At 42.4% G+C, this 14,839-nt stretch overlaps 1 protein-coding gene across 1 annotated transcript in view; it reads right to left on the bottom strand.

Moving 5' to 3' along the window:
* Positions 1 to 14,839, bottom strand: part of KCNH1 (potassium voltage-gated channel subfamily H member 1) — a 501,591-nt gene that overhangs the window by 145,555 nt on the left and 341,197 nt on the right. The window lies entirely within an intron of this gene.

Genomic DNA, 14,839 nt, shown 5'->3' with positions numbered 1-14,839 from the left:
CGCGTACCCCATGCTTGTATACGTACTAATGGTAAGATATATGAAGCCTTTCCACTACAGCGGGGGACTCGTCAGGGACTCGTGTCTTCATGTGCAGTTTGGAGGGTTGACATTGCTTAATTACCTGGTATATTATTGGGCAGTTATTTTGGTCACTGTCCGATAGTGGTTTATAGGCTCTCGAGTCAATATGTCCGTATGTATAGAGGCTGCTTTGCTGGGTTTGCTTAAAAAGCTTGCCAACCTGGTGTAGAGAGGAACCAAGGCCTATGCTGACCTTCCAGATCCTAACAGGATGGCCTTTAGGGTATGGGTCTCTGCTAGGAGACGTTTTTTGAAACCCAGTCATTGGTCACCTTATCAGCCATTATGGGGTAATCCCACCTTAGAACATTTCAGATCTATGCTGGACCCTGAGGTCTTGGATTACCTAGGTGGATGTATTTTCGCTACCTTCAGTAACGTCATGCTGCTTGAGCTCAGTTTCCGCACCCTCTCACAGTGGCGCTGGATTCTATCAAGGATCTTCTTGCTCAAGAGTCTTTGTCCAAGCCCCTTTCCTCTCTTTACTTGGCATTACTTAGTTTTGAGTCCCCCAAGATGGAGAGGTTGTGGGAGGAATGGAGGGCTGACATCATCACTCTGGACAGGGAAGACTGGGAGGACTGTTTCGAGGAAAACTCTAAAATGGTTATCTACTCTAGAGACAAATTAATTCAAACAACATTTTTACATTGGGTGTACTAAACTCCCAAGAGATTGCACAGAATTGTCAAAGGTCTCCTAATTGCTCGAGTTGCCACTAAGATGTTGGTACTTTTTTCCAAATGTCCTGGAGTTTCCCTAGGAGGGTGCAGTTCTGGACGGATGTATCTGACCTCATTAACTTTTGTCTTCAACTGTCCCTCCTGATGTCTCCTGAGTTGGTGCTACAGGGCATACAGGACAATGAGCAAATGCCTTGTTACACTAAATTATCCTATCTATTGTACCATGAAAAAAAGCAATACTCTGTAAATGGAATACACCCTCCCCTCCTTGATGGCTTTGTAGGAGAACTCAAATAATACTGTATTGCCTATGCATAAACTGATGCATATATTCATAGAAATTGTCCTAAGAATTATGATAGGGTTTGGTAGCCAAGTTATTTTTCTTCCCCACTCAGTTTCTTCACAGGGCTGCTGACCAGGGGAGGACTGACCATTCGGGCACCCGGGCACGGCCCGAGGGCCCGGGGTCAGTAGGGAGCCCCATGAGATGCCCCTGGTACCTTTTATAGGCTTTTTTGGGTATGCTTTGAGTGTGGGTGAAGACACAGGGTGCCCCATGATCCCCCATTGCCCGGGGGCCCCATGAGTTGTCAGTCCGCGCCTGCTGCTGACTACTATTTCCCAGTCCAGGCTTGTTCAGTTTTCCTCCTACTAATTTTTCAGGGAATGCTTTTTTGTTTCTACTGTTTACTCATTATTGGCTTTTGTTATGCATTACTGTTACTGTACATTGAGTGTGACTATTTGTACCACTCTGTAATATGCTGCCACTGTACCATGCCTAACATTTCAATAAACTACCATTCTAGTTGTTACAAAATGTAGGCATTAAGATTTTCTAATGAATACATAATTATATTTATTGGGTATCTTTTATCTCTCCCTACAGTTCTCCTTTAGCAAAATTTAAGTACTATAACCTTTACAAATTTATTATAAATTGTGACCCCCAATAATCACCCCTGGTATGAATTTGTGTGCCCCCCTATTTGCTTCTAATCTCATTCCCTCCTGTTTTCCCCCCCAAAAAAAGCTTTGAAGGAAACTTCTCCATGGGATGAGTGAAGTTCTGAGATTGCCATATGATGAACATTTCAGCTATAATCAGGATATTTTGGCAAAATGCATAGCAGTCAAAGGGGAAGGTGAAGTGAACCCATTCCCATCTGCTATTTGTATATTAATGTTTGTCAGCATAATGCCTCTTGTTGAGTATACTTTAATCGATGTCTTCCCTCAAGAGCTTGAGATGGTCGATTTGCTGTTTCTGGGACCTTGTGTGGATACTACTTAATATACTATACTACTTTATTAAAAACTATACTGATATTATCCCACTGGGGCATCTAGGTAATATGTGAGCTGCTTCCATACACCGAGGAATGCCCAAGGAAATCTCGGGATGTAAACACAAAAGTTGGATCAGAAGATTGGAGTGCTACAATGAAAAGCAGAAATAATAAAAAAAGGTTTTTACTCCAAATATGTAATCAACTTGATAGCCAATGCGTTTCATGGGCCACACTCTGCCCTACTTCATCAGCCCCATTTAATTGTCACTGCAACACATACCAGCTGTCGAAGGAGACCAAGATCTTTTATTGTTCAATTTTCCAGATTTTATACACAGTGTGAGTTTTCAACAGCCATTCCTTTAATCCCTGATGAAGTGGCAGATTGTGACCCCTGAAACGTGTTGGATATCAAGTTTATTACATATTTGGAAAAAAATCTCTTTTTTTTGGATTTCAACCTTTTGGTTTGGAATTCTAGTCTTCTGATCTATCTTTTGTTCTTATTTTGTTTTTTTAAAGAGCTATGTATGGCTCAAACTGACAGCTTGAGTGTCCACTGACAACCAGGAACCAATCAAAGTTGCTCCCAATCTTGAGCTATGACATAGTGATTGATATGACTGTACAATATATATATATATGTGTGTGTGTGTGTAAAGCGCTGCGTAAATTGACGGCGCTATATATGTACACTGTATATGTACGCTATATATGTACCTGTAATAAAATAATTGAATGCAGGTTGGGAGCTTTAATGAAAAAAAGTCCATTGTTAGGTTAGACATATACTTTATCCCTTTTCCTTCCAAGGTTAGTTGAAACCTTTGTCACTGTATTAGGTTTTTCAGTTTTCTTGAAAATAACTTCTTTGCTGCATTGCATTCTATTTTTACTGTATTTTTTGGGCAGATTAGAAGATTTCCCTTGATGGATTTCTTTAGTACATACCTTGCTATTATTTTTTATTGAAAGTAAACATTAGAAAACAGTGCATTTTAAAGTGTTACTAAACCCAGGACCCTGCATTCACTATATCTGGTCTCCCCGGACCCTGCATTCACTATATCTGGTCTCCCACAGTACACAGAACATGGAAATGCAATTATTTTAGTAAATATAAACTGCTAAATACCTTTTCTGATCAGCAGTTGGAGCAGTCTTGTGACTTCAGCAGAGCACTGGTTAAAGCTTGTAGGTGGAGTTTTTTTTCTGCTCTAGGAGGATGCAGAACCCTGACCTCTGTCTGCCCAGTGCTGATTGGCCCTGTGCTGTTCACATGCACTCTCCCAAGTAAAAATGCAATACATGCATGCTTTACTGTATATACAGACTGATTTTACTGTTGTGGGTTTAGTGACACTTTAAAGTGAATAACTCTACACCGAGTTCACGATATGGACCACCTATGTATTTATGTTTGTTGATCATACCCCCCTAAACTCCTCTTCTTTGCAGCACACCACAACAAATAGGAACACATTACCATGCATTTCAGAGAGTTGCTTTGCCAAAAAAAAGTCAGCTCTGATTTTAGGTGTGCTGCACTAGGAAACCCATAAAAAATGAAGGCAATGCCTTAGGCAATGCATGGCATAAGATGTGTTAATGTACAAGCTGCAACGCACATCAATGGCGTGAAGGCATCTTTTACAGTCATTGCCGATGTGTGCAGTGTGGATTCTGGAAAAAGTGACAGTTCCAGAAAGCTGGCAGATGCCAACTGCCTGTTATGGGGCATCACATGTACACCTGTCTGCAACTTGCTGAGATATTTATATAAATAGTCAAAGAAATGCAATGTTGGCTGCTCAAAATAAAAGCCTGCTGAATGTCTAGAATGATGCAGAACAGATCGTGTAGTTTTATGCTACCAGACGTTTTTTCATGACTATTCAAGATAAGGCGAGCACTCTTTGCCTAATGTCATCGAAATCAGAAGTTTGGCAGCGTGGGCATAAATAATGCATTTTACTTCAATATGTCTGACATCCTCACGCTGACGGGAAGCTGAAAAGTGAACCTCACTCCTGTGATTACACACCTAGGGAAGTGACTGGCAGAAGGAGAGAGCAGCACACATCCTGAGAGCCTGGCTTGGCAGAACAGGCCAGCTGTGTCTGACTGCCCCTGGATCTGCTTACATAACATGGCCAATATCCTGGAATCACCTGGCACCGGATACATTGGCCACTTATGGTCTTATTTCTGCTAAATTACCAATACACTTAGAGAGATGTTCCAAATCTTAACAACAAATTCCAATGGCTGAAGCACTAAAGCGGTATTACACAAAAAATCAAAGATGTAATATATTGCAGCATTTTAAAAAAATTTAACTCTCAAAAAAATGGCATTCCATTCATCTTTGTACACCACAGCATGTTACCGTGTGTTACATCCGCAACACCCTGTGCTGTGTAAAAATGCAGCATATCCTACTGCACACTTACGCAGTGCATTGGTGTGAACTGAAATAATTGGACAGAAGGAAAATTGCCTTGTCTGTTCACTGGGACTGCATTACAATGCGGTGTAGTAGTACTGACGCGTTATGTTTCAGTGTAGTACGTTGTGGCATGCTTTGTCGTTGCGTTACGATGTGGTGTAGTAGTACTGTTTAGTACATAGTGGCATGCTTTGTCGTTGCGTTATGATGTGGTGTAGTAGTACTGTTTAGTACATAGTGGCATGCTTTGTCGTTGCGTTATGATGTGGTGTAGTAGTACTATGTAGTACATTGTGGCATGCTTTGTCATTGCGTTACCATGTGGTGTAGTAGTACTGTGTAGTACGTTGTGGCATGCTTTGTTGTTGCGTTACAATGTGGTGTAGTAGTACTGTGTAGTACATTGTGGCATGCTTTGTCGTTGCGTTACAATGTGGTGTAGTAGTACTGTTTAGTACATAGTGGCATGCTTTGTCGTTGCGTTACGATGTGGTGTAGTAGTACTGTGTAGTACATTGTGGCATGCTTTGTCGTTGCGTTACCATGTGGTGTAGTAGTACTGTTTAGTACATAATGGCGTGCTTTGTCGTTGCGTTACAATGTGGTGTAGTAGTACTGTTTAGTACATAGTGGCATGCTTTGTCGTTGCGTTACGATGTGGTGTAGTAGTACTGTGTAGTACGTTGTAGCATGCTTTGTCGTTGCGTTACGATGTGGTGTAGTAGTACTGTGTAGTACATTGTGGCATGCTTTGTCGTTGCGTTACCATGTGGTGTAGTAGTACTGTGTAGTACGTTGTGGCATGCTTTGTTGTTGCGTTACCATGTGGTGTAGTAGTACTGTGTAGTACGTTGTGGCATGCTTTGTCGTTGCGTTACGATGTGGTGTAGTAGTACTGTGTAGTACGTTGTGGCATGCTTTGTCGTTGCGTTACAATGTGGTGTAGTAGTACTGTGTAGTACATTGTGGCATGCTTTGTCGTTGCGTTACGATGTGGTGTAGTAGTACTATGTAGTATATTGTGGCATGCTTTGTCGTTGCGTTATGATGTGGTGTAGTAGTACTATGTAGTACATTGTGGCATGCTTTGTCATTGCGTTACCATGTGGTGTAGTAGTACTGTGTAGTACATAGTAGCATGCTTTGTCGTTGCGTTACCATGTGGTGTAGTAGTACTGTGTAGTACATTGTGGCATGCTTTGTCGTTGCGTTACCATGTGGTGTAGTAGTACTGTGTAGTACATTGTGGCATGCTTTGTCGTTGTGTTACGATGTGGTGTAGTAGTACTGTGTAGTACATAGTAGCATGCTTTGTCGTTGCGTTACCATGTGGTGTAGTATGTTGCATTATGATGAGGTGTAGTACATTGCAATGGTGTAGTATGCCTTGCTGTTGCATTACTATGCAGTGTAGTATGTACATAGTAGCTTGTCCTATTTTTTTCCAGTGCAAACTTACGCAATGTTAACTTTTGTTAACGTGATGCCAAGATGTAGCTCCGCCTAACATGTTTCGTCGGAGGTGGCGTGCCCCAGAAATTCATCGCTGATGAAGCGCGTGGGAAAAATCTACATGCTGATGTCATCACGTTGCCAGAAGTTGACCCAGAAGTGAGCTTTTGCTGGCTTGGATTGTATTTTTACTGTGTTGTGGCTCTTTCTTCATTTGTAAGTACCGGTACATTTTAATTATATATTAAATTGGTATTTTGGATTTCACACTATGTGGAGTGTCTGATCTCCTGTCTTTTTCTGAGCATGTATGTGGGTTATGGAAGTGGATCAAGGATTTCTATGGGCATTAATGCCTTCCGCCAGAAGCCGATTCTGTCGAGGGAAGTTGGAAGCCTTGCCTTTTGCTGACCGTTATCATCACATGCCCTATATGTCTTCTCTATAATATGAGTGGCATATACTTGTGGCAAGCCTTCCGCTGTGGCTATTTGGTGGTGAAGGTTCTTTCTGCTGTGGGAACATAAGCAGGACTTTCTCGACACACATATATTTTGAACTGTTACTTTGTTATGTTTGATCATTTCACCTTATGTAATAGTTAGATTTTCTGATTAATTAGCACAAGGCGTTTTTTTAAATATAATACGTTGTGATGCAGCATAGTACATCTCCTTGTTGTGTTATGATGAGGTGTAGTACATCTCCATGTTGTGTTGTGATGCGGCGTAGTACATCTCCATGTTGTGTTGTGATGAGGCGTAGTACATCTCCATGTTGTGTTGTGATGAGGCGTAGTACATCTCCATGTTGTGTTGTGATGAGGCGTAGTACATCTCCATGTTGTGTTGTGATGAGGCGTAGTACATCTCCATGTTGTGTTGTGATGAGGCGTAGTACATCTCCATGTTGTGTTGTGATGAGGCGTAGTACATCTCCATGTTGTGTTGTGATGAGGTGTAGTACATCTCAATGTGTTGTGATGAGGTGTAGTACATCTCCATGTTGTGTTGTGATGAGGTGTAGTACATCTCCATGTTGTGTTGTAATGCGGCGTAGTACATCTCCATGTTGTGTTGTGATGCGGCGTAGTACATCTCCATGTTGTGTTGTGATGAGGTGTAGTACATCTCCATGTTGTGTTGTGATGAGGTGTAGTACATCTCCATGTTGTGTTGTGATGAGGTGTAGTACATCTCGATGTGTTATGATGAGGTGTAGTACATCTCGATGTTGTGTTGTGATGAGGTGTAGTACATCTCGATGTTGTGTTGTGATGAGGTGTAGTACATCTCGATGTTGTGTTGTGATGCGGCGTAGTACATCTCCATGTTGTGTTGTGATGAGGTGTAGTACATCTCCATGTTGTGTTGTGATGAGGTGTAGTACATCTCGATGTGTTATGATGAGGTGTAGTACATCTCGATGTTGTGTTGTGATGAGGTGTAGTACATCTCGATGTTGTGTTGTGATGAGGTGTAGTACATCTCGATGTTGTGTTGTGATGCGGCGTAGTACATCTCCATGTTGTGTTGTGATGAGGTGTAGTACATCTCCATGTTGTGTTGTGATGCAGTGTAGTACATCTCGATGTGTTATGATGAGGTGTAGTACATCGTGTAGAATGTCCTCGTCTATGCAGTATAGTATGACGTAGTACGTACACAGTGTAGAATGCAGCATGTCCTGCATTTTTCCAGTGCACACCCATGCATTGCATTCATGTGAATTGAAGCAACAGGATAAAAGTATCATGGGACCCCTGTGTCCTTGCCCAAACTCAAAAAAACCTATGAAAAAGGTACCAGGGGCATCTCATGGGGCCCCCTTCTGACCCCGGGCCCTTGGGCAGTGCCCGAGTTTCCAAATGGTCAGTCCGCCTTGTCCAGGGGCGGACTGACCATTTGGAAACTCGGGCACTGCCCAAGGGCCCGGGGTCAGAAAGGGGCCCCATGAGATGCCCCTGGTACCTTTTTCATAGGCTTTTTTGAGTTTGGGCAAGGACACAGGGGCTCCATGATCCCCTATTGCCCGGGGGCCCCATGAGTTGTCAGTCCGCCCCTGGCCTTGTCTATGCATTGGGAATAGGGTACCCAGTGCAGCCCAATCCATATGGGGTGAATGAACCTAAACAAAAATTTGGGCCAGGTATACTTTTACATTTTTGATGTTTTTTTTGTTTCCTGATAGTGGTCTCTGATCATGGCTTGGTCCAGCCAAAATTCCCTGGTCATAGAGACTGTCTTCTCTAGTATGTGTGCACCTTTGGTGTCCCACCAGATCCAATCCCTGCCCCATAATATAAAATGTCAGAAGAAGAAATGTGAGCCCCATGTGGAGTGACAACGAAGGAGCACAGCGTGACCTCGCCTTACCTCTGTCCTCCGCAGCTCATCTACCTCGGCTCTGTTCACAGCTCTTCAACCTCTCCCACCCCAGTCCAGGGCATCAGTCTCACAGGCCCGTGACTCATTCCATCACCCCAAGCAAGCCTTCACAATTGCTCCCCTGACATGCTATTAGTGACACAAATGCCATGGTTTTCTCTGGCTGGGTAAAAATAACACACAAGAAAAATGTCACTCTTAAAACAATGAACATAAGGCAGACAATTCCCACGTACAGCGGTGAGTCACGAGGAACAAACACGCTTTCACTTGAGAAGCCTACTCCAGAAAATATTCTCGGAGCAGAAATCAGGAAACAAAGAACGCAAGGAGAAAACAAAAATCAATTCATCACATAAGGATTAAAAGTACATTCCAGTTATACATTAAAATGGTGTACCTAAAGTGACTCAAGGGAGGCAGCGTGCCTATTGAATAGTTGAGTTTCATCCTAGCATTCATTTTCTGCAGTTGGCTGCCTTGTTAGTGAAATCCCACTGGTTGCTGATAGTTCCTTAAAGTGTTACTAAACCCACAACAGTAAAATCAGTCTGTATATGCAGAAACGCATGCTTGTTATACTCACTGTGGAACCTAAGGGATTAATCCACTGCATTGTGTAAAAAGGATGTTTGAACCTGTCTTCTCTGATACTCCCCTTCTTTTACTGTCCCCAATCCATCTGCCATAGTACAGAGCAGCAGTGGCAACTCTGCACATGCTCAGTTTGGCCAATCAGCATCGTTCGAACAGAGGGTCAGGGGTCATGCAGCCTCATAGGACAGTCAGGGGAAAATGAAAACTCCTCCTACAAGATTAACCAGTGCTCGGCTGGATACTGATAGAAGTCACAAAACTGCTATATAATGCTGATGAGAAAAGGTATTTAGCAGTTTATATTTATTAAAATATTTGCATTTCCATGTTCTGTGTACTGTGGAAATAGTGGAAGCAGAGGCATGGGTTTAAGAACACTTTAACCTTTTGCAAACTGAGTAAAGCATATATGCGGCAGCAAGAAACATGGGTTCTATCTGCAGACCGCTGAGAGCCAGCACCCTGAGTCAAAGGATTAAGGGAAACAAGAGTGCCTGCAGCACAATAGTATCTGTAAACTGTTTGCTGTAACTGACTATAAAGTGTAGGCGGAGTTTGACTTCAATTTGTTAATGTATTTAAAACTGCTAGTACATCTAACACTATCCTCCCCCCAGACTGACAATGCCGATGTCTGCTGTGCCCCCTGTGCTTATTCTTCCAGAGTGGGGGTACTATAAGACAGGAGGTGTGTTACTGGCCAGATCATAGGTGAAAACAGAGGGGGAAAGCCTAAAAAAAGAAAACTAATGCTGTCACAACATCTAAGGATTGATAAGTTGCAAAATATTAAATGTTTGAGTTTAGTACAGCATTAAGGATGTATATGTAGATAGGATTTTTGTGGTGAGTCAGAGGCTTTCTAGAAGCCTGGGAGTAAGGCAATGAGAATACTTCAGGTCATGCTGGGAGGCTCTATAGGTAAGGGTTTCTGGAGCCTTCCCACCCTCTAGAAACTGTTGAAACTTTCTAGAAGAGGGGTGGAGGAGGAGAGGAGGCATGTTTGAGGGAACCTGGCCAATCCCCAGGCAGGAGACCTGGCATGGTGGTTAGGACAACCCTTAAATGTGGGAGAGCCTGATCAGCAGGGAGTTGTTGGAGTCTAGTGGAAGATAGAGTAAGGGAAGGTGCTGGTGTGGAGCCTGGAAGGGGGCCCCAGCTGAGGGGGGCCTGCCTACAGGCTGATGCTGGACAGAAGAATCTCCACTGTCCCACAGTCTACCAGGAAAAACATCCTATCAGCAGGGAAGGAGCCAGCCCAGCGTAAGACCTGAAAGTAGCTGGGGCCCACTAATCTACTGAAAAAGGACTGTATGTGTACGTATACACCCCCTAGGCTAGAAAGGGGAGAGGGCGGTCAGGGGCAATGCCAAACTAGTTCTCATCTGGGACTAATTCACTGTTGATCTTCAAAACCCTTGCTCAGGGATATCCTCAAGACATCCGGGTGGATGAGGAGATTTTCATCTGGGGTCTGAAGAGGTTCACCAAAGGGGGCTTAGTGCTCCTTACTAGACTGGCTGCTGATTTTCTGTCCATTTGTGTTGAGAAGTTCATTCTCAAATTTGTACAGTTCATTGAGCATCCCATATACCCCTAGACCCCGTCCAAGTTGTTAAACCCCTAATAAAAAAAAACAACAAAACCAAGCTCAAGGACTGTTTTACTGACTTTGGATGAGTGTTGGAAAATGTGTGTTACCTGGCTGTGCAGAGCTCATGGGTGACCCAAAAAGTCAGCAGCCCTCAAGCAGGTAGCGCTACATATAAATAGTTTGATGTGATTGCAAACCCTCACCTTGTAAAACAACCCATTCAGTTTAAAATAGAAGTAAAAGATTAAACATTTGTGTATAGATAAAAAAAAATTATAAAAAACATTTTTCCCCAATTCCATAAGTGATCACATAACCTCTGTTCTCAGTTTCATAAGGAGCTCAGAGAGCTGGGAAAGGAGAAAAAGCAGCACACTAGTCTTCCTAGTGAATGGCTGGGGGGGGGGGATTTCAAGACAAGTCTGATCATTGGAGGAGACCAGGCTGACTTCCCAGCACAGCTAGAGGACTGACCATGTTGTGCTCTCATGCCCAGTTTGGTCAGTTTTTAGAGGGACTGGCAGGAGCACCAGGGATTTCCACAAAGGAAGCAATACAAAAAGAACAGGATACTTTTTCATACAAGTACGTGGTACAGCAGGCACATATCAGGAACAGGGGCGGACTGACCATTTGGAAGCTCAGGCACTGCCCGAGGGCCCAGGGTCAGTAGGGAGCCCCATGAGATTCCCCTGATACCTTTTTCCTAGGTTTTTTTGAGTTTGGGCAAGGACACAGGGGCCCCATGATCCCCTATTGCCCGGGGGCCCCATGAGTTGTCAGTCCGCCCCTGATCAGGAATATAAAATGTTGGCTTTACATATTTTTTAATGTCTATAGTTAGGACACAGGTGCTTTGCAATGAAAAACCTTACAACAAAAAAAGCAGATTAACATAAAATAAATGCAACATCAAAATACAATAAAACCAATATACCCCAAAAAGAAATGAAAACCCCCAAATTCCATCCTCTGAATCAAAACCCTACTTATTTCCTTTAACCTGAAGCCTTAAAGAAAAATGCTCTTTTCACAGACAAAACAACAGCTAAAACCAGCTGTTGACTTCACATCAACCAAAGGCAAAAAAGCCTCCAACAATAAAAAAAAAAACAGCAAAGAGTGCATCGAAGGAACTGACTGTTTAAAAAGATATCTTTTTTATCTTTCATCATGTTAAAATGCACATTTTAGACCTGAGGATTACTTAAAAGCCACAAAACATTTTATACTTCCTAAAATAGATACAGTCAGCCCTTATTGAACACATCAATCACTCTATTACAATTGCATTCATTTATAGCTGAATAGTCCAGCACAATCTACACACATTTTATAGAAAAAGGAACAGATAAAATGTGATAAAAAAGGCAATTACATATTAATTTGTATTTGCTATGAGCGAGCACTGCTATAAATGAGCACGCAGCAGTAAATATTGCTCCACTACATTACAATAAACCAAGAAATATAACAATGTGGCCAACATATGTGGATTAATGAGAAGTTAGTATCCACTCACATCCAGCCTGTCAAATGACATATCCTCCATTCCCCACCTGCAAGTACACATCTCTCTCATCCCATGGAGTAGATTAAAATCCAGCCTCGGGGTATATAATAATAATGTGAAGAGTGTATAACCAAATTATGGAGATCCTTCTTCACCTGTCAAGACCCCGGCCAGTGGCAGAATTGACAGGTGTGCAGTATTGCTGAAAAAAGCCGCAAGAAATTTGAAGAACCGCTCTAATGGTGACGTCCCTTTAAGCCTCAGCTCCACTTCCAACGCGTTTCATTTGGAACACCAATCTTTGTCATGGATTGCTGTAGGCATTTAGAGCATTTCTTTTTAACACATTCATTTAAAAGTCACATCCCTGCAGTCTCTTTCTATTATTCTCTGCACTTAACAGCATTAGAAGCATTCCTAATAATACATTCCACCTTTGACTGTTAACCCCTCTCTAGTGTATCAGAGTTACATCCCCACAGTTTCCTTGTATTAAATTCTGCACTGTAGAATAAAATCACTATTCCAAAAAAATCACTTTATAAAACGGAAAACGTGTCTCTTAGTTTCCAATCAATTTAATAAATATGCTAAAATGAAGAACAAATAAATATACATTTTTGTTATGTTGCAACCTGATACTACAGTTGTTGAAGTTCTTATTTTTTTTTTAAGTATTCAGACCCTTTGCAACAAGACTTGAAATTTAGCTCAGGTGCCTCTCATTTCTCTTGATTGTTGTTGAGATGTTTCTACACCTTGACTGGAGTCCACCTGTGGTAATTTAAATTGATTGGACATGATTTGGAAAGGCACACACCTCTTTATAAATGGGCTCAAAGATGACAATGCATACTGCATCAGAGCAAAAAGCAAGAAGGTTAAAAGGAACTGCCTGCAAAGCTCAGAGACAGGATTATTGCAAAGTACTGAGCTGGGGAAGGCTCCAAAAATTATCTGCTGCACTGATGGTTCCCAAGAGCACAGTGGCCTTCATAGTTCTCAAATGGAAGACGTTTGGCACATCCAGGACTCTTCGAAGAGCTCGTCGCCTAGCAAAACTGAGCAATCAGGGGAGAAGGGCCTTAGTACAAGAGGTGGTGAAGAACCCGATGGCCACTCTGCCTGAGATCCAGAGATCCACTTTGGAGATGGGACAAAGATCCAGAAGGACAACCATCATTGCTGCCCTCCACATCGATCTGGGCTTTATGGCAGAGTGGCTAGATGGAAGCCTCTCCTCAGTGCAAAACACATGAAAGCCCACTTGGAATTTGCAAAAGAGCACCTGAAGGACTCTCAGACTGCGAGGAACAAGATTCTCTGGTCTGATGAAACCAAGATTGAACTGTCTTGCCTCAAATCTAAACATTATATCTAGAGGAATCCAGGCACTGCTCATCACCTGCCCAATACCATCCCAACAGAAAAGCATGGCATCATGCTGTGGGGGTGTTTTTCAGCAGAAGGGACTGATAGACTGGTCAGGGTTGAGGGAAAGTTGAATGAAGCAAAGTACAGAGATATCCTCAATGAAAACCTGTTTCACAGTTGCCAGGACCTCAGACTGGGCCAAAGGTTCTCCTTTCAACATGACAATGATCCTAAGCACACAGCCAAGACAACACAGGAGTGACTTAGGGAACTCTGAATGTGCTAGAGTGGCCTATCCAAAGCCCTGACTTGAATCCTACTGAACATCTCTGGAGAGACCTGGAAACGGCTGTCCACCGATGGTTCCCATCCAACCTACTGAGCTTGAAAGAATTTGCAAAGAAAAATAGCAGAAAATCCCCCAATCCAGGTATGCAAAGCTTGTTGCATCATACCCAAAAGGACTCGAGGCTGTAATTGCTGCCAAAGGTGCTTCAACATTATGCTGAGTTAGTCCGCTTGCAGACTGCAGCTTGAAAAAGCTCAGCACAGCTTTTTTTTGGTTTTGTTTTACTGAGGTAAAATGTAGCCCATTATTTTCAATGTGCCTTTGTACACAGTTGCGTAAATAGATGCCATGTATTCTTCAGTAAAAAAAAAAAAGAAAAAGGAAAATTAGCATTTTTGGTCAGTAATTTGCGCCACCTGTGCACAAATATGTAAATGTGAGCAAAAATATGAATTCATTTTCCCTAAGAATATATTGTGCACACAAATGTGCAAACGCACATATGCATGCAAATACGTGCACATGCACAAACATATGCGCATATATACGCACAAATATGTGCAAAACGAGCAAAGTGCCTGAAATTATGTTAAAAAATCAGATGCTCAAACATCAGTACCGTGTGCAAGAGGCCTAAAGGGTCTGAATACTTATGCCAATGTGATATTTCAGTTTTGTCCTTTTAATAAATTTACAGACATTTCTAAAATTCTGTTTTCACTTTGTTATTATGGGCTACCGAGTGTAGATTGAGAAAATAAAAATTAATTTAAACAACTGTAGTATCAGGCTGCAACTTAACAAAAAAGTGAAGAGGTTCTGAATACTTTATGAATGCAATATATATATAGTTATATTATATACAGGGCACAGTTTACAATGCTTCAGTTTAGGAATGAACGCAGTGAGTGATTGGTACCGATCACTCATTGTGTTCATTCAGGAAAGGAAGGGGCTAGTGAATGTAACATTTACCAGACCCTTCTACCACTCTCCATCCTGAATGATCCTGTTGTGTGCTTGCAGCTGCTGATGGATAGGAGAGGAGGGAAGCCAGCAGCACTATGGGGGTGGGGGGCCTGGCCAGCAGGAGGATAGGTATGGTGCACAGGGAAGGTG

Source organism: Staurois parvus, unplaced genomic scaffold (assembly GCF_062004578.1).
Source record: "Staurois parvus isolate SC_StPar_1 unplaced genomic scaffold, SC_StPar_1.0 ptg000192l, whole genome shotgun sequence".
NCBI classification, from domain to species: Eukaryota; Metazoa; Chordata; class Amphibia; order Anura; family Ranidae; genus Staurois; species Staurois parvus.
The sequence above is the reverse complement of the archived record's forward strand: the minus strand, read 5'-3'. Positions and strand labels throughout refer to the sequence as shown.